Source organism: Corythoichthys intestinalis, chromosome 5, assembly GCF_030265065.1.
Source record: "Corythoichthys intestinalis isolate RoL2023-P3 chromosome 5, ASM3026506v1, whole genome shotgun sequence".
In the NCBI taxonomy this organism is placed as follows: domain Eukaryota; kingdom Metazoa; phylum Chordata; class Actinopteri; order Syngnathiformes; family Syngnathidae; genus Corythoichthys; species Corythoichthys intestinalis.
The window spans coordinates 40,740,091-40,760,321 of NC_080399.1; the positions used below are offsets into that span (position 1 = coordinate 40,740,091).

The 20,231-nt window shown below is 44.5% G+C and overlaps 1 protein-coding gene across 4 annotated transcripts in view; it reads left to right on the forward strand.

Moving 5' to 3' along the window:
* tspan9a (tetraspanin 9a) overlaps window positions 1–20,231 on the forward strand; it is a 332,421-nt gene that overhangs the window by 119,218 nt on the left and 192,972 nt on the right. For 2 of the 4 annotated variants that reach the window (XM_057837777.1, XM_057837781.1), the window contains one exon: window positions 2,990–3,047. The exons of 1 other annotated variant lie outside the window; for it this stretch is intronic. The gene's annotated coding sequence lies outside the window, so the exon portion shown is untranslated. Of the gene's footprint in view, window positions 1–2,843; window positions 2,920–2,989; window positions 3,048–20,231 lie in introns of all 4 variants that reach the window. One more of the 4 variants, XM_057837779.1, reaches the window with a different exon arrangement.

Sequence of the window (20,231 nt, forward strand, 5' to 3'; positions counted from 1 at the left end):
AACTGGCGCACGAACATTTTTCCTGGATCCTTAGTCAAGTAAGGGATCCATCTATTTTCCGGATCCGACCGTCCCACCGCGGCTGCAATATTGGGTTCGGATCTGTCTATTTATTTTCTGGATTCGACGGTCCCACAGCGGCTTTTCGGATCCGTCTATTTTGTGGATTCGACTCCTGATCGCGGCTGCACCGTTATCATGGAATTGGTCTAATTCCTGGATCCTCAAGTGAGTGAAAAAAAAACGCGGATTTGGATTACTATTGTTATCTTTTTTGTTCGTGGGAGTTTTCCCCAAATCATACCAAATAATTAAATCACTATGGCACACTACAGTGACGACTGTGACTCTGACATGGACATTACTTTTATGTTGGAGTTCATCTGGGAACACGTGTGTGTGTAACGCTGAGCTCCCGAGTGACAAGTGGTCAAGGTGGAAATATTATTTTTTTGTAAATAAATGTGCATAAATGGAAGCGTCTCCCCCTTTTGGTACTTTTATTCATGTATCCTACCTACCACGCGTTACAATGTATGAGGGTCATTCAAAAAGTAATGCACTCAAGTGCATTGCTCGTACAGGATTTTACCAATCTTGTATATATTTGGCACAAACATGATAGCACACACCTTTTTGCGATTGTTATATAAGTTTTTCTTACTTTCAGATTTTTAAAGCTTAAACTAGCTTCCACAATGGATGCCCCTCTTGAAGCTCGTCAGAAACAAAGAGCTGTAATCGAATTCTTTGTCACAGAGGGAGAAACCCCTCTGAGGATTCACAACCGGCTGGAAAATGTCTACAAGGATGATACCATAGACTGTAGTACTGTAAAAAGATGGTTACAGCGATTTAAAAACAGTACTGAAGACCATGAAGAGGTGGGTAAAGCAGCGTAGCCAATAAACCCTGTAGTGGTCGCCTATCCACCTCTGACGAGCTTCAAGAGGGGCAGCCATTTTGGAAGCTAGTTTAAGCTTTAAAAATCTGAAAATACCAAAAACACAAATAACAATCGCAAAAAGGTGTGTCCTATCATGTCTGTGCCAAATACAAACAAGATTGGTAAAATCCTGTACGAGCAATGCACCTGAGTGCATTACTTTTTGAATGCCCCTCGTACAAGGCATGGATTACACTCGATTCCAGGATTTGTTCCCGTCAGATGACGAATTTAATGAGGACAGTTAGCACACGACAGCTCTGGATGCTAAAAATCTACATAATTATACTGGGATAAGTTTGAAAACGCAATAGCTTACCTTGAGGAACATAAACCGGTGTTCTCAACAGCATACACTCTCTAGCTCCATTGTCATTGAGACGCACTTGCCGCGACAACATCACCAGTTTTTCCCAAATTGTCTTAGCAGGTACTGTATTTCCTGCTCTCATTTAGCCTTTGCTGCTTGTGAACGACCAACAGTGCTGTCCTGCTCTTCACTTTTCCGATCTGGTTCAAATTGGAAGGGCAGAACCGACGACATGTTGGGGTAGCTAAGAGTGACACGCTGAAAGTTCGGGAACGGGCCATGTGACGTCACGCACTGCGACGTAACAAGAATGGCGACCAATCACTTAAAATAATTTTACAACCTTGTTAAAACAAAAACATTAAGAGGGGTTTTAATATCAAATTATTATAACTCATACTAACATTTATCTTTTAAGAATTACTTGTCTTAAAGATCGAGGATCACTTTAAGAAAATGTACTTTTTCTACAATTTACGAAATGAAAATTCATCCTTTTTATTATAACTGCGCATAATTCAGCTGGAAAAGAGGCATTTAAAGGGTAAACAGTTGGTTTAATTTTACTCATCCCGCAGCATGAGCAAACTTTGTCTTTTCTCATCATTCATCTCTTGTGTTTCTCTTTGCCAAATAATATTCTTCCACACAGAATTTCTGAACTTTTCAAGTTTCCGACATTATAAAACTTTTCTCACTAAATGTTCTGTGCTGGTTGAGAGAGAAACACGTTTTTGGTGAGTGATGCCAAGTACATCAGGCAGAAAACTTAAATATGCCTTTTTCAGCCTGTCTTGACTGATAATTTCTTCACTTCAACAAGCTGTTGAATTCAATTTTCAGGGAAGACATTTTCAGAGTGCACGATGCCACCTCAAAGCTGTCGGAAAGAAAATAAAGACGTGCCATGCACTTGGTAATGTCCATTGTATGGACACAAATTCTGAGAGTGATTTATGCATTAATGTAGTTTGCGATTGTGTTGAAAGTCATCGCATCAATCTAAGAGTTGTTTATAGCTGAAAATACTAAAATTTGACTTTGCTGCAGAGCAAGCGGGGCCAACATCACTTACCACTAATAGATCCAAAATCACAGCAGGGCAGAGAGCTTGCTGTCATCGTCGCAACCTTGGGGCTTTTAACCCTCAGGGTGCTATACAAAGGTTTCACAGTGTGATGTTCCAACGTGTTCATGCTTACAAATTCATTTTGAGTGTTACTCTGTGTCTGCGGGGATCACTGAGAATGTGTGTGCGACTTGCTGCGTTTCAGGGTAAGGGTTTGTGTTTGCAGAGTACACAAGAGGCAAGCAAAGTGAAAGTGAAGCTTCAAAATGTGACAGTGTGGGACCCTGCAGGCACTCAAAGAGAAAAGGAAAAGTCACGTGAAGCTCGTCGACCCGTGATAACACACAAAGCAAAATGTATTCCACAATGACATTTTTTTTCTCCTGTTACTCATGTGAATGGATTTCGGGACATTTTTATTTAGCGAGCAATTCACCGAAGGGCAATTAAAGTGAAAGGTGTTGAAAGACAGCATACCGATTCACTAAGTGTCAGACTGAGTTACTCGTTCTTTTCAGGGCTGTGCTTCTGCGGTCTCTTCTAAGCCACGAGGCAGCGGCAACAGCATCTTTTATCACCAAAGCGATTGGACAGGTGAAAGCGTTCAAAGGAGATGAGAAACAGGCTGGACTTTATATTTTTATTTTTTGTGTGTGTGTTATAGGGAAGACAAAGGAGGAAAGGGAATTAGGAGACGCCGACTCAACTTTGACACTCTAAAGGTAACAGATTGAGAGAATCCAGGACGTGTTCAGCCTGCCAACTGAATGCAAGCCACGGTGGCTATTGTTTATGCATGTTGGAGAAGCATCACTTTCCTCATTGACCAGTGTCACCCCATAATATCATAGTTACATGTTTCTCTAATTTGTCACTGATCAGCAGGGGTGCTGGATTTTATGCAAGTCCGCTCTGGTATCATTAGCTGACAAAAATATCAAATTGCCATAATTAATTAAGCAGTGACCATGTTTTATTCCCTTTAGCAAATGTACTGTATTCACCTGGTGGACAGAGGCAGTTTTAGGGGTGGGACCACAGGGCACTGGCCCCACCTTTAATTTAAAAGGGCCCTGAAGTGCCCTGTTCCCATTTTAGCACAAAACATTGCAATCGATGAATGTCTTCTTAAGTGAGAGAGAATGTAGTTTCAAGAGTAGGCCTGAATGAAATATCATGTGAACATTGTCGTCACGTTTGGTGGATGCGCAATACCCGCATCGCAAGGACGTGCAATATCTTTTTTTGGTAACACTTTACAATAAGGGTCCCTTAATTAACATTACCTAATGCATTTTTAGACAATAACTAATGTTTAAGTAACATTACAATAATTAATGTAATTGCTTATCTAACATTTATCAATTTATTAATTAACATGAGTTAAAGCATTAGTTAATGCATTAGTTAATGCATAACCAGACAGTAACTAATGGTTTGTTATATATAAGCCTATATAGGGTTAGGGTTTGTTAACTTAAGCATTTATAATTTCTTAGTTAAGGGACACATGTGCTACACTTTACAATAAGGGTCCGAAAAGCATTCAGTCATGGTTAATTAAGGTTAAGTAATACTTATGAGGTACTTTCACGTGAAATTATACCATACTTAAGGTGAGGTTAGAAGCACCCAAGGACTCACAGAGCAATGTTTCTCGTTTTAAAATAACAATCACTTACTACTACCAGTATACATTAATAACTATTTAATACTGCACTAATGTATACGTGAATTAATGTTAGGTAATGTATTATATACCATACTTAAGGTTAGGTTATAATATATATAATACATAACATCAATTCACATATACATGAGTGCATTATTAAATAGTTATTAATGTATACTGGTACTAGTAAGTGATTATGTTGTTTTAAAATGAGAAATATTGTTCTGTGAGTCCTTGGGTGCTGCTAACCTTAAGTATAGTATCATTTCACGTGAACGTACCTCATAAGTATTACTTAACCTTAATTAACCATTACTTAATGTTTTTTGGACCCTTATTGTGGAGTGCAGCATGTGTCCCTTAACTAAGAAATTATAAATGCTTAAGTTCCCCCGCCTTAACCTTTATTAACCATGACTGAATGCTTTTTGGACCCTTATTGTAAAGTGTAGCACATGTGTCCCTTAACTAAGAAATTATAAATCCTTAAATTAACAAACCCTAACCCTATATATAGGGGTGTGACAAAATATCGAAATGGTGATATATCGTAATACTTTACATCCCAAAAGCTTAATATATATATATAAATGAACCAACAAGTTGCTACCAAAATTTTCCACCATAATAGTGTCTCAGTTAACTCTAAGGCTGCATTGACGGTGCTCGACGCCCAATCCATTTAGACTGGGAACGTTTGTTCATTCGAAACCAGCTGCCACTACCGGCCATGGACGTTCAATCAAAGTGGGGGGAATGGCACAAATGTTCATTCGCTGCCACCCTCCCAGTTCAAATGGATTGGACATCTACTAATGATAAACTCATTCCAATTCACAGCAGAAGCTTGTTTTTCTGTTTATTAGTTGTTTGTAGAATATCCTAGAATGATTTCCTGACCAGTGTATCGATAATCGTTGTATCGTCATATCATCGTTATTGTGAGCTTTGTATCGCAAATCGTATCGTATCGCGAGGTACCAAGAGGTTCCCACTCCTACCCATATAGGCCTATATATTTTTTTATATTTTACCAAACTATTAGTTACTGTCTGGCTATGCATTAACTAATGCATTAACTAATGCTAATTAATCAATTACTAAATTTTAAATAAGGGATTATATGAATTATTGTAATGTTACTTAAACATTAGCTATTGCCTTAAAATGCATTAACTAATGCATTAACTCATGTTAATTAATATATTACTAAATGTTAGATAAGGAAATAAATGAATTATTGTCATGTTACTTAAACATTAGTTATTGTCAAAAAATGCATTAACTAATGTTAATTAAGGGACCCTTATTATAAAGTGTTACCCTTTTGTTTTGTTTTGTTTTTTTGTTTTTTTTTTGAACACGCAAAGTTGTTTTTCTGCTTCATTCTTGTACTGTGACACAGCCTCTCACCCTCCCTCCTGCTAGGCAGTGCGACCAAACTGTTTTTCTTGGTCACCAGTGCAGTTTGTGCGTTTGGTACTTAAAGTTAACGATGATTGACAGGTTTGTAGCTTTGATCTGGCCAGAGAAGAGCGGGTAGCTCTATGATCAAAGGCACAAATGTGCTAATCATTGTTGAACTTGCACCCCAGTCTGAGGTGTGCTGTGCCAACTCATTCGTTGTGTAAGTGAGCACCTGTTCTTTGCAGCTTGAGCTTACAGTGTGAGTGAATTTGAGTGGAATCACTGAAGGAATTATTTAATAAAGACACCATTTTTCTATGTTATTCTTGTTTGAAAATAATTCACATTATGAAGGCAGCGTGGGTGTGTTTTCTCTGGGTTCCTGGCACATCCCAAAAAAAGCGTGCATGGTATGCTGATTGAACACTCCAAATTGTCCGTAGGTGTGAGTGTGTGCATGATTGGTATATTTGCCCTGCGACTGGCAGGCAACCAGTTCAGGGTGTACCCTGCCTTCAGTCCGGAGTTAGCTGTGATGGGCTCCAGCACCCCCATGACCCTTGTAAGGATAAGAGGTTAAGAAAATGAATGAATGAATTATATGAATGTTACAGAGAATGATTAAAAGTATGATGTTAAAGATGATGCAATGAAAAACTTATCTGTGCCTACATTTTGTGCTAGTGCACCTTAAGAAAAAAGTTAGGCCCACTATTGCAACCAATGTGTGGAGCCTTTGCAATATACTGTATATTGGAATGTTTTTTTTTTCTAAATATCGTTCAGAAACAGAGCTATTCAAGTTGTCTAAGAGAAATTCGTCTAATTTTAATATCGCAATATAGTATCGCAATTTATCGCAAAGCCCCCCAAAATGGCAATGATAGTTTTTTTTCCCAGTATCGTTCAGGCCTATTCTAGAGTATGTAAGATATTGATTTTTTGTGTTTAAAATGGCTTTAAAATTTTGGTTAAAATTATTGTTCCAAGTATTGTATTCTTACTTGCACACAGTATGATTAAATACTTTTTTTTTTCATTTACAAACTTTAGTGGTTCACCTCTGCTTGACAGTGTCAAGCAAAGACGTTTTTTCCTTTACTGGTTTGCCTCTGCTTGACAGTGTTAAGCAAAGACATTTTTACCGCCACATGCAGAATAATCTACTATTGGCTTGTTGACCAAAAACAGAGCGACACTTGACCCGTGAGGGTTACATGTGGCCGCTTCTTGGCCCGTGTTTCAGAATAATCCTAGAACCGCCACTGCTGGTGGACATATCAAGTCATGGGTTTAGTGTCAACAATGTGGTTTTGGGTGTGGACCTTTGCAATCATGACAGGCATACTAATATTGTGATTGTACCGTAGATTTTATTCACAAAAGGTTTCGTGTGAGCAGAAATCAAGTCACTTTAATTTAGATCAAGGGACTCCACATTCGAATCAATGGATCATAGTGACAGCATTGACCAATAAAATATCCGTGCACCCACAGCAAAATGTAATGGGTTTTTGTCAAGCAGCTTTTTTTAGTGTACTTACGAACAGACACACATACCATACACCCAAGCAAATACTAGTAGATAAACATATGCTATTAAACAAATTATGGCCTTGGCAAAAGCTAATAAAAGTCATTTCGTTACTGAAGTTATCGGGTGGACTGCCTAAAGAGTTTTTGTTTCGATCAGCAAAGAAATCTTGTGATAGCTTGTAAAAATTGTTCCACTGAAAACTCTGTTTCCTCTTACTCTGTATCACTTCCATGTCATCAGACATTTTTGAAGCTCATATAACTCAGACTACCTTAAATGAACTTCAAGCTGTAGTGCGCTGCACTAAAGCCACTAAAACTTTGGCAAGTGAGAAAGCCAGCACTAGTCATCCAAATACCAGTATATCTAAGTAAGCATCTCACAATTATACTACATTAGTGTTGTCAAGTTCCTCTGAGGGTTTAGTTATTCACTAAGTGGGCATATGAGCGCATTTAGAGGAGGGAGAAGATGAAGTTGTAAAGTCCAACAGTCAAGTAGCAAGATATGAACTATAAAACCAATCTAAAAGGATCCAACGTAGGAAAAAGGCACCTCACTGAGCATTTTATTTACTGTTAACCTCAACTTTTCATCAAAGGAGAATGAAACTTGACACTTTATTCATATACAAATTTCCATGGTACTTTTGCTTTACTTCCACATTTCTTATAGCGGCTTCCGTTGTAAACGTTCTCTAAACCAAAACAACAATGGAGCTGGAGTGGCTACACTTGTCAAAATCCCTCAAAAAAGACAATTTAGAAATACCGCATCTATCTGCCATCATCACCACATGGGGGTACAACATGAAGAAATGGCTAAGAGTCACCACAACCAAAATATTTTTGCATTTGATTTATTTAATGGCAGTGAATGGACCAGTGGATGGAATCAGGGACCTGAAAAGCTCTGAAGCATCCAGTGAGTAAATAATAAGTGAAGATGGTAAGTGTTGGGGAGGCTAGCTTTGGAGTGTATAAGGCTCAGGTTCAATATGGTTTATGGTCTATTCGCTTTGGGGTGTCGGTCACAACACAGGAGCAGGGAGCGGAGTTGGTCTTTGGTAACTTTAATCCAGTTTTGGCAACAGGCTGGCAACAGGCAGAACTATTTACATACAGGCACTTGATAGGCTCCTCCGTGAGTCATCACCTTATCGTGGTGGAGGGGTTTGCGTGTCCCAATGATCCTAGGAGCTATGTTGTCTGGGGCTTTAAGCCCCTGGTAGGGTCACCCATGGCAAACAGGACCTAGGTGAGGGGCCAGACTAAGCATGCATGACTCAAACTGACTCCTTATGATGAGAAAAATAAATGGACTCTGGTTTCCCTTGCCGGGACGCAGGTTACCGGGGCCCCCCTCTGGAGCCAGGCCTGGAGGTGGGGCACGAAGGCAAGCGTCTGGTGGCCAGGCCTCTCCCCATGGGGCCCAGCCAGGCACAGCCCGAAAAGGCAACGTGGGTTCCCCTTCCCATGGGCTCATCACCTGTGGGAGGGGCCAAAGGGGTCGGGTGCGTAGAGAGTTGGGCCCCAGCCAAAGGCGGGGGCCTTGGCGGTCTGACCCCCAGCTGTAGAAGATAGCTCTGGGGACATGGAATATCACCTCTCTGGCTGGGAAGGAGCCCAAGCTGGTCTTCTCCACACACAGCTTTGGTTCTGGTACCTATCCTCTCGAGAGGGGTTGGACTCTCGTCCACTCTGGAGTTGCCAACGGTGAGAGGCGCCGAGCAGGTGTGGGCATACTTGTTGCCCCCCGACTTGGTGCCTGTACGTTGGGGTTTTTACCCTGGTAGATGAGAGGGTAGCCTCCCTCCGCCTTCGGGTGGGGGGACGGGTTCTGACTATTGTTTGTGCCTATGCACCGAACAGCAGCTCAGAGTACCCACCCTTTTTGGAGTCCTTGGAGCGTGTGCTGGAGAGCGCCCCCTCTGGGGACTCCCTCGTTCTTCTGGGGGACTTCAACGCTCATGTGGGCAATGACAGTGAGACCTGGAGAGACGTGATTGGGAGGAACGGCCCCCCTGATCAAAACCCGAGTGGTGTTCTGTTATTGGACTCCTGTGCTCGTCACGGTTTGTCCATAACGAACACCATGTTCAAGCATAGGGGTGTCCATACGTGCACTTGGCACCAGGACACCCTAGGTCGCAGTTTGATGATCGACTTTGTAATCGTGTCATCGGACTTGCGACCGAATGTTTTGGACACTCGGGTGAAGAGAGGGGCGGAGCTGTCAACTGATCACCACCTGGTGGTGTGTTGGCTCCGTTGGCGGGGGAAGATGCTGGCCAGACCTGGCAGGCCCAAACGTATTATGAGGGTCTGCTGGGAACGTCTGGCAGAATCCCCTGTCAGATAGAGCTTCAACACCCACCTCCGGCAGAACTTCTTCCTTGTCCCGGGGGAGGTGTGGGACATCGAGTCCGAGTGGACCACGTTCCGCACCTCCATTGTTGAGGCGGCTGATCGGAGTTGTGGCCGTAAGGTAGTGAGTGCCTGTCGTGGCGGCAATCCCCGAACCCGCTGGTGGATACCAGCGCTAACGGATGCCGTCAAGCTGAAGAAGGAGGCCTACCAGGCCTTTTTGGCCTGTGGGACTCCGGAGGCATCTGACAGGTACCGGCTGGCCAAGCGGACTGCTGCTTCGGCGGTCGCTGAGGCAAAAACCTGGACACGGAGTTTGGTGAGGCCATGGAAAACGACTTCAGGACGGCTTCGAGGAAATTCTGGTCCACCGTCCGGCGTCTGAGAAGAGGAAAGCAGTGCACCATTAACACTGTGTATAGTGAAGACAGGGCGCTGCTGACGTCGTGAGTCGGTGAGGAAAATACTTTGTAAACCTCCTCAATTCCACCGACACGCCTTCCTTTGAGGGAGCAGAGTCTGGGAAAGCTTCTCGGTGGCAAGGCCCCAGGGGTCGATGAAATCCGCCCGGAGTTCCTAAAAGGCTCTGGATATTGTGGGGTTGTTGTGGCTTACACGCCTCTACAACATCGCGTGGACATCGGGGACAGTGCCTCTGGATTGGCAGACCGGGGTGGTGGTCCCCCTTTTTAAGAAGACGGACCAGAGAGTGTGTTCCAATTATAGAGGGATCACACTCCTCAGCCTCCCCGGTAAAGTCTATTCAGGGGTAATGGAGAGGATGATCCGTCGGGAAGTCAAATCTCGGATTCAGGAGAAGCAGTGTGGTTTTCGTCCTGGCCATGGAACAGTGGACGAGCTCTACAACGTCGGCAGGATTCTCAAGGGTGCATGGGAGTTCGCCCAACCAGTCTACACGTGTTTTGTGGATCTGGAGAAGGCGTTAGACCGTGTGCCTCCGGGAGTCCTGTGGGGGGTGCTCCGGGAGTACGGGGTACCGAGCCCCTTGGTAAGGGCTGTTCGGTCCCTGTACAACCGGTGTCAGAATTTGGTCCCCATTGCCGGCAGTAAGTCGAATTCATTCCCAGTGAGGGGTTGGACTCCACCAAGGCTGCCCTTTGTCACCGATTCTGTTCATAATTTTTATGGACAGAATTTCTAGGCTTAGCCGAAGCGTTGAGGCGTTGAGGGGTTCCGGTTTGGTCAATCAGGTGTCGTGCTGCTCGGCCTCTGCGGCACTGGCCTTGGTCGCAATGGTACCGCAGAAGGTCGACTTCCTCAGTTCTGAGACATCCTATTTCTGGACTCCACTTGACAGGACTGGCCATTCTTCCGGGGGTTGAAGAAGGAACGGAGGTCCTTGACTCCATCTGTTTGGCTTCACCAGGTCTTGTAGACTCTTGCCCCTTGTGATGTAATCAACAGGGTTTCTCTCGGAATCTACATAGCGCCAGGACTGGGGGCTGGTGAGTTCTTCTATTTCGGCCACTCTGGTGCCAACGAAGACCTTGAAGCGACAAGACTCTGACTGCAGCCATGCCAACACGGGAGTGGAGTCTGTCAAGAAGACTGTCTTGGCAACCTTGAGCGTGAGCTCCCTTTCATTGAGCTTAGCAAGCTGTCCTCCTTCAACAGCTCCACACAGCTCCGACCTGGGCATGGAGAGCAGGCGCTTAGGTGCAACTTTATAGCGAGCAAGGAGGAAGGAAAGATGTACCTGACCTTGCTTGTCGATCGTCCTCAATTATGCCACCACAACGTAAGCTTGCTCTGAAGCGTCAGAGAACACATGGACGTCTCTGATGACGCTCGACTCATTTACTTCGGCTAGTAGATGTGCTAGAGGTAGGCTGACTTGGGGGAGAAATGCAATTCTTTCTCCCAGCTGTTCCATGCTTGCAGGAGGTATTGAGGAAGAAGTGGGTCATCCCAGTCTCTGTGTCGTCTCCCAACGACGTTGGACCAGCATCTTGGCTCGAGTCGTGTACGGGAGGAGGAATCCCAGATGGTCATACTGACTGGCCAAAACCCTGTAGATGTTCCTCATCGTTGGGACGCTGTACTCGATGGGTCTGTGCTTGTAACTTAGGGAGTCCCTTTGACAGTGCCAACTAGGTCTTAATGTGGATTCATTGGAGTCTGCTCGATCTTGGGCAAGCCAAAGCTCAAAACTCTCTGATCTGGGTTCTGTAGGTAGATGTTCAACGACGCTTGGCACGTTACTTGCCCACTGGCGTAGGTTGAATGCACCCATTGCTAGAAGGTCTTGAAGTTGGTCTACCAGGTCTTTGGCCTCCGCTGGGGTAGGAAGGCTCTGCAGCAGGTTGTCCACGTAGAAGCACCTTTCGATGGAAGACTTCACGTCGTTTTGCTGCGGACTGTTTGCGAAAACTTTACACTGTAGGGCGAAGGTGGCACAGCATGGGCTGCAAGTGGTGCCAAATGGTAGGACTTGCCACTCCAGCACCTCTAGGGGCCCATCTTTGGTCACATCACGCCAAACAAACCAGAGCAGTGGACGGTCTTCCGGGAGGAGGTGAACTTGATGAAACATCCCTTTTATGTTGGCACTGAGGGCGACAGTGTGCTCACGGAAGCGCAGCAGCATACCCAGAAGTGAGGAACCAAGGGTTGGCCCTGGCAGCAGTGAGTCATTCAGGCTCTGGCCTCTGAACCGATACGAACAGTTGAAGACGATTCGGTTCTTACTGTGATGACTCACCATGCGGTGCGGGATGTACCATTCTTCTCCCCCTTGGTTAACTTGGTCAGGACGAAGCTTGGAGACTGAGCCTGCGTCCACCAACTTCTGAATTTCCGTGCTGTAAGCCTGAGCGCGCTCTGGGTCTTTAGCCAGCCGTCGTTCTGTGCTTCGTAGACTTGGCAGAACGGTTTCTTCGGGGGTATAGAGCACAGGCGTGCCTTTCTTTCTCAGAAGGGGTGTGGCATATCGAAGGGTCCCTGCCACCTCCAAACGGATGGTCTTTTCCTCCAACAGAGCCACTGCCGCTTCATCTTGCTTGGACCTGGTTACGACTTTCACGCTTTTGAAAGGGAGAGTGTCTAGCTGCCACAGCCTTTCGACATGCTTATACAGTTCTGTGTCGAGTGGCGACACTGATGTCAGTGGACACTGCTGTGGACACAAAGACTGCTGGATGAACTTTGCTGGGCCCTCGAGTGCCCAGCTCAGTCTGGTGCGAATTGCAGCAGGCCCACCTGATCGACCAAGTCGGACTGGTTCGATGGCGGTGATCAGGTGTGGATGGTCGGACCCAATGAGGACCAACGGGTTTGCGTTCTGGAAGGACTTGATTGGTATACCAACTAGGTGTGGGTACCTCTTCTGCAGCTTGTCCATCGGGTACGACTGGTCGGCCAGACCAAGGCGAGATGCAGTGAAGGCTTTGGAGACTCTGAAGCCGGTCTTGGGATTGGCAACAAGGGAGATACGGAAAGACACAGAGGAGTTTGAACGTCTTGACTGATTGTCCTCAGGGGAAGGTCCTTGCAGGTGCCTCTTAGACTGAGCTAGTTCACTAGTTCAAGAGTTGGCACAGTACCTGGCTGTCGGAGGGTGGATCGCCAGAAGTTTGCTCGTTGTTCTGGAGGAAGCTTGCCGATCAGTCTTGCAACATGAGGCCCACAGTGGAGTTCTGCTTCACCATCAGTGCCCAGTGTCTTCAAGAGGCCGACCAAGGATTGCACGTAGAGGGCGAACTGCTCGAATGCTGCAGTGTCACCACGGCGAATGTCTGATGAGTCGAGGGCACTCTCTATCTTATTTAGGGCTATTTTGTGAGTTTGACCAAATTTCTCATTTAGCGCCAACATTGTCATTGTAGCGGGTAGGTGAGTAGAGATAGGAGTCCGCTATCAACTTTGCCTCTTCAAGCTTTAGGTGGTCGACAAGGATCTGGTATTTGATCAGCTCGGTTCCGTCCATTGGCAGTAGGTTCTCCAGAGCGATCTTTAGGCGTGCAAACTCACATGGGGCGTGGTGACTGAAGTAGGGTAGGCATGGGTGTGGCACCTGTAGGTCTGTTCGGTTCTTGCTACCATGCCGGCATGCAGTGATACCGGGGCTGGCTGGCTTCCCATACCGCCACGGTGGCTGTTGCGGTGGAACTGCTGCTTGGCTGGGCTCTGGTGGAATACAACTGGCTGCGTAGGATGGTGAGATGGAAGGAAGCTGTTGTGCATACGCAAGCTGATGTATATTCGGCAGCAATCCGGGTGTATAGGGCGCGGCGTTAGACGTAGCTCAAGCTGGTGTGGGTTGGTACCTGGGCTGGAGAGGTGGTTGCCACACAGACTGGTAGGGCTGCGCTGCCGACAAACTGGAAATCCAGAGGTTGCTGCTAGCTTGCTGGGGCTGGAAGTGGGGAGGTGGCCTGACCCCTTCTGGTGACGTTTCGGCGTTGGTGGCTGCCACGGTATGACCCTTCAGCTGCTGTAGTTGTACGATTAGCTGGTCTAATCGCTCGGTCATGGGTTGAATTGACTGTTCTTCTCTGTCCACTGGGTCGGGTCATGGTAGAGGTTCTGGCAATTCCTCTTCGTCTTCGACTCGAGGAGGAGTGGTTTCCCTCTGGTTTGGGGCTGAGTGGTGGGAAGCTTGCTGGAGACTTGACATGGCTTGGACTAATTTACGCATTTCTTCTTGAAGTGAGTTGAGTGCAGCTACATCAACTTGTACAGCCTGCTGTGACTGCTGTAGCAAGCCGCTCTGAAGTTCCTCTCTTATCATGGTGCTTGAGAAAACAGGATGAGGGGTAGATGGCTCTTGACCGTTGGCCCTGGATACTCTAGATTGATACCTTGGGTGGGTTAGCTGTGTTTCCGGCCTGTAATGCTGCCCTTCTGGGTAGTACAAGACCGCCTCGTGGAAATCAGCATCCCGCCGGTGGTACTAGTCTTGGTGAGAAGGGCTGGAATGGTGGGGGATCATCTCGGCCGATCGTTCTTCGTGAGATGGCCACGCTAACTCATGTTCCTGCCTGTCTCACTGCCTGTGCCATCTATAATTGACCTCGTAGTCATCTAGGTGGGTTCGCCGTGCTCCACTGGCTTCGAACTCCATATTGTCCCTTGGTAAACAGACCAGTCTGGCTGGAAGGACCAAAATATGTTGGAGAGGCTAGCTTTGGGCTGTATAAGGTTCAGGTTCAATATGGTTTATGGTCTATTCGCTTCGGAATAGAACACCGGAGGGGAGAGCTGAGTTGGTCTTTGGTAACTTTAATCCACTTTTGGTAACAGGCAGAACTATTTACATACAGGCACTTGGTAGGAGGATGACTCACTGAGCTGAGGAGCATGCGTGACAAGAAGATGGAAATATTTCTATGTGTGGACTGGTTTAAGTGTGTGTGTGTGTGAAGACTGGAAGGTGTGTGTGGAAGAATTAATTGTGTAGAGGGAAACTTGAGTGTGTGGTTCTAAAGGAATAAAATTACAGCATATTAGTGCCAGTGCAATAAACAATGCATATTGAGTGCAAAGCAGTCACTAATACACACATACAGTATATGACTAGCACAGTATTACTGAAAACAAAGGTGGGAGGCGCAAGTGCACGCGCACACCCGGAAGCACGCTGCATGCACGTGCGGTCAACTTTGCCATTAAAGTGGCGAAAACTACGCACTTTACAGTGTTATGAATGTACATAACATCCAAAGATGCTAAAAAAGCACATTCTCTCTTGGCACAAATGTGCGGCGCGAATATAACGTAAACAATGCTCTTCTTGATGCAGCGAGGATGAGCGAGAGAGCCGCAATGAGGACGAGCAGGGCAATGCCTGCCCGCCGACGTAACTGTAAAGCGACGAAAACGGTCGCGCTGATAACCGCTCTAACTTATCATAAAACTTATAACATGCAGGAGAAATACTCATGTTCATTCAGAGACGCACAAAGACTAACTTTCCCTCGCACACGTCTTAATAGGTGACTGCAGTCTTCCCGAATGTGCACCCGGCGCTACTTACGCTACTACTGCTATTTCCGAACAAATAAACAGGAATCTTTCTAACATAAGATTCCGTGTTGCTAATTGAAAATAAGCCATGAAGCGCAAAGGACCATAGTTATTTAGATCAGGGGTTTTCAACCCAGTCCTCAAGGCACACTGTGGGTCCTGGTTTTTGTTCCAGCCGATCCAGCAGAGACAGTTGAACCAATGAGGCTTCTGCTAAAACAAGCCACACCTGACTGCAATCAACTGATTGCACTTGTAAAACACCAGATTGGGGAAAAAGTGTTGTCATCTTGTTTGGTAAGAATGAAATCCTGCACCCACAGTGTGCCTTAGTGGAATAGGTTGGGAACCCCTGATTTAGATAACTGGAAAAAAACAGCCCCAACCCATTCATTGACACACTAACTGTCTCCGTGCGGAGTCTGGCTTGGAGAAAGCATGGAGAGCTGAAACTTTACAATGAATACTTTATGAAGCTATTAGAGTGGCTTTCTCCAAGGCTCACTGTTTTAATTGAAGTGGAACAAAGCATCTTCGCCATGTAGCTCGTCGCTGTCACCAAAGTCATGAACCTTGGGTACTACAGATGGTTCCACACTTAATACACTTTGGAACATAGTCATATCCATCCATCCATCCATCCATCCATCCATCCATCCATCCATCCATCCATCCATCCATCCATCCATCCATCCATCCATCCATCCATCCATCCATCCATCCATCCATCCATCCATCCATCCACCCATGCCAGCCAGCCAGCCAGCCGTTCTTGTGCTCTTTCGCGTTGTAGATGAGCCATTGCCAATCTTAGCTGACTGACATGAGGTGGGATCACCCTACACAGGTTCACCATTGAATCATTATTGTCTTACGAAACTTGTTTACTGTATTAGACCTACAACACGTTAAACGTTTTAAGCAAAATCGTCTCTATATTTCTAATAACAATACTTTTCCCTGAGTAAATAATCAGACTTATTTGCATTCCTGAACAGAAAAATAAAGTAACAGTTTAAATCAGGGGTGGGCAAACTATTCCACTAAGGGCCGCAGTGGGTGCGGGTTTTTGTTGCAACCCATTAAGAGGACGCATTTTCACCAATCTGGTGTTTTAAAAGTGCAATCAGTCGATTGCAGTCAGGTGCTTCTCATCTCTGCTGAAACCTCATTGGTTATACTATCTATGCTGGGTCAGTTGGAACAAAGACCAGGGCCCACTGCGGCCCTCGAGGACCAATTTGCCCTCTCCTGGTTTAAATGGATGCTCGATTAAGCTCTGAAACGCAGTAATTGTCTAACACTCAGTAACATAACTATACCAGTCATCGTGCAACAATTCGCAGCAGCTCAAGTGTTGAATTTAGGGAAAATTAGATTGGAATGAGAGGGGGTGTCTTGGGATGCAAGTTTGAGCCATGAACACAGAGACACCCCCAGCCCTAACAGAAGGTAAGCAAGTCATATCTCTTGGAATGACACGACAGCTGCAACATACTCCTTAACACAGTGGTGTCCAAACTATTCCACATAGGGCCGCAGTAGGTGCGGGTTTTTGTTCAAGCCCATCATGAGGACAACCTTTCACCAATCTGGTGTCTCACAAGTGTAATCAGTTGATTGCAGTCAGGTGCTGCTTGTTTTAGCACAAACTTCATTGGTTAAACTTTCTCTGCTCGATTGGTAGGAACAAAAACCAGGACCCACAGCTGCCCTTGAGGACAGGTTTGGACACCCATGCCTTAATATCATCAAGAAATTGATGTATTTAGATCTTCAGTAGGCCTACAAGGAATTCTGTCACCCCACGTGATTTATAGGCTTTGACAGGATGAGAATCTTATTTATGTCCACAGTCTAACTATTGTATAGATAAGGCATGGTAAAATGGTGCACAATATAATCAAAATAAGAAAAGAATGTTAAATTAACTTCATCAATTAATCTTCCAGTAATCTAACGTGATCTAAGGGGCAGTTTACATGGCGACTCTGCGACACGAAGAAGCAATGACTAAGTAGCGGAATCGCCTCGCGTGCATATGGTGTTGGCGAAGATGGAAGGCGAGGACGAAAAATTCTGAATCCTGCCTTCAAAGTGGAAGAATTCGATTGCGTGGGCTTGAGGGAGGCTGGCTCCGTATGCATATCAAAAGCTCCTGCCACAACCCGCGCCGATAACGTCAGCACTCGTACACGTCACATTGGGCGTGCGCAGCGGTGCTATTAAACATTAAAAACAGCTAGTGGCAGAACATCGGCTTTAATTTACTGTTTTAATAATATTTTTAAATTACAATATGTTGAATGTTTCCATTTTTGAGCCTTTTTAACAAAAGAAAATGCCATTGCTTGGAGGTGGCTGGCATGTTGTCTTGCGGGCTGAGGAGGTCAAAGTGCATTGTTCGCTGTCACCATGTAAATCTGCACTGCCCCCTAGGGCCTGGCATGAATACTTCATTTTCATGCAGAATTGCAACGTTGTTCGAATGGAAATTGAACCATATAAATGCAAATTTGAAATTTTTCGTCTTCTCGGAGAGTCACCATGTATACTGCCCCTAAGAAAATCCAACAAATACATATGTGTTGAATGATGATGTTGTTAAAAAGTGCTTCAACCAAGTCTTGAACTTTGTCTGATACAGTTAAAAAGGTCGATATAAGATAAAAGTTTTTGTTTTTCTCTTTGATCTCCAAGATCGTTAACTAAAACATCAGTTTTGTCCTGGTTAAGCTGCAGGAAACTCTGCTCCTTCCAGTACACAATTTAAAATGAAAGGAGACACCGTGAAAACCTCTTCCATATTTCCCGATGACCCTGCAAAGTGGCAGCATGTAGACATTAAAAAATGTCAGCTCTAAAAATTGAACCGCTGAGAACACAAGCCATCCTATGACCTCCTGACAAGGAGTCGTCACACGTTGTGACATAAAACTGTGTGCAAGTGAGATAAGATTCAAATGAGTAAAAATCGGTACCTGAGAGACCCAACATATTGCACAGCCTGCTTAAATTAATATTGTGGTTAATGCCCTTGACACTGTGTAATGGAATACTGTGTGGTCCCAGCAGTTTGTGGCATTACAAAAGACATGAAATCTTACATTAACAACATTCACTGGAATAATTGTGTGCAAATGTAGGAAACTATATCAAAAATTGCTCCCTGGCCTCATGGTGAAGGGATGGCGGTGAATTATTGTACTCTGAAGTTCTTAATTCCTGCTACCTGTGGGGCAGCCTTGTAATGAGTATCCCTGAGGTCTGCACCAGATTCTGCTCTCACGGCTGCATAAAGTGTAGACGCACGGATTGAGAGTCGCGGCTAATGGAGGTCCTGGCACAAAGCCCCCATCCACACTGTAATCACAGCTCTGCCTGGCTCTGAATGTGCAATGTGCTGAGCTGGGATTTCTCTTATCAGGCGAGGCATATAATACAGAGGCTCGGCTCAATCCTATCCATTAATCCTCACAGGTGCACCAAGGATCAATCTCCAGTGAGAAACTTGTACACTGTGATGCTTTCCTTTGCTGCGGCCATGTCGTTTTACCATTCAGTAGACATTTATTTTAAACCTTATTTAAGAAGTTTTGATAAAGAACCTCCAGGTTGGTGCTTAATTTACCTTTCCGAAGGTTAGATAATTCTTTAATTTTAATGTATTAAGACTAATTGCCTTTTCAAGCTTCGTTCTCACATAGTAACAGCCATAATATGCCTGAATGTAAAATTAATCATGTCCTATATCTATTTGATCTAATATTATCATTTGTAAATCACTAAAATACCTGAGATTTAAAAGGGACCTGGCCAATGAGGGTGGAGGAATGCATGAACGGCTCCAGCTTTGTCTTTGATGGACAAAATAGTTGTAGTATTATGTGATTCAGTGACACTGTTATATTAGAACCTCCGAAAGAGAATCACTTGCAAACACGTTTTAGTGGCAGCGGGGGGAAAAAAATAAAAAAAATAGAGTTTTAAGTAGCAATTGACCAATTATCAGCGCCAATATTTGAAAATTTGACGTATATCAGCATTGGCCTTTTTTTTTTTTTTTTTTTTAATTTAAAACTGAGTTATTTCGGCTCAAATGCAGCCTCTTTCTCCTGCGCTAGTATTCACCCTGTCCTCTTGTTAAATGGTAATGGTAAATGAGTTACACTTGTATTGTGCTTTTCTACCTTTTTAAGGCCCTCAAAGCGCTTCACACCATATCCTAATCTACCTACTGCCAAAGCAGCATCAGGAGTAACGTGGGGTTTAGTATCTTCCTCAAGGATACTCAGGGTGGAGAATCGAACCCACAACCTCTGGGTTGGGTAACGACGACTCTACCACTGAACCAAACCACTCTATTTGTGTGTTTCAATAAACATGCTGTAGGCATTTCAATGAAGTTCAGTCTTTGCATTATTCAATTTTTTTATACCGTTACTGCAACTGAGTATCGGCTCCAAAAATCAGTTATCGGCGCCTCTAACTACTAGTAATCAGTCGATCTCTAGTTTTAAGCCTCCTCTTCCTATACCAGCAAATTTTCATTTAAAACAAACGCTTGGTAAGATTGCGCTTTCAAAGGAGCATTAAATGCAAATGCAAAATGAAATTCCCGAGTGGTTTTTCAAACTATGCAGAGTTGCACTTTCATTTCACAAGAGCAATAAATGCGTTAAGAATAAATTTAAATACCTGAGCTTGGCCTCAAACGGTGTAAAAAACAATAATAAATGAGAATCTAAGTAAGACAAAAGAGCAATTGGCTAATTTGCATAGCAAAGGTGCGCTAGCTTAAATGCTATAAAATGTTAATATTATTTTACAAAGCTCTCAACAAATCATTCAAACACATATTCCTACAGAAAACTGCTAAATATAGCTCTAAACTAAATTACGAATGCATAAACATATTAGCTCAAACAAAACTAACCAC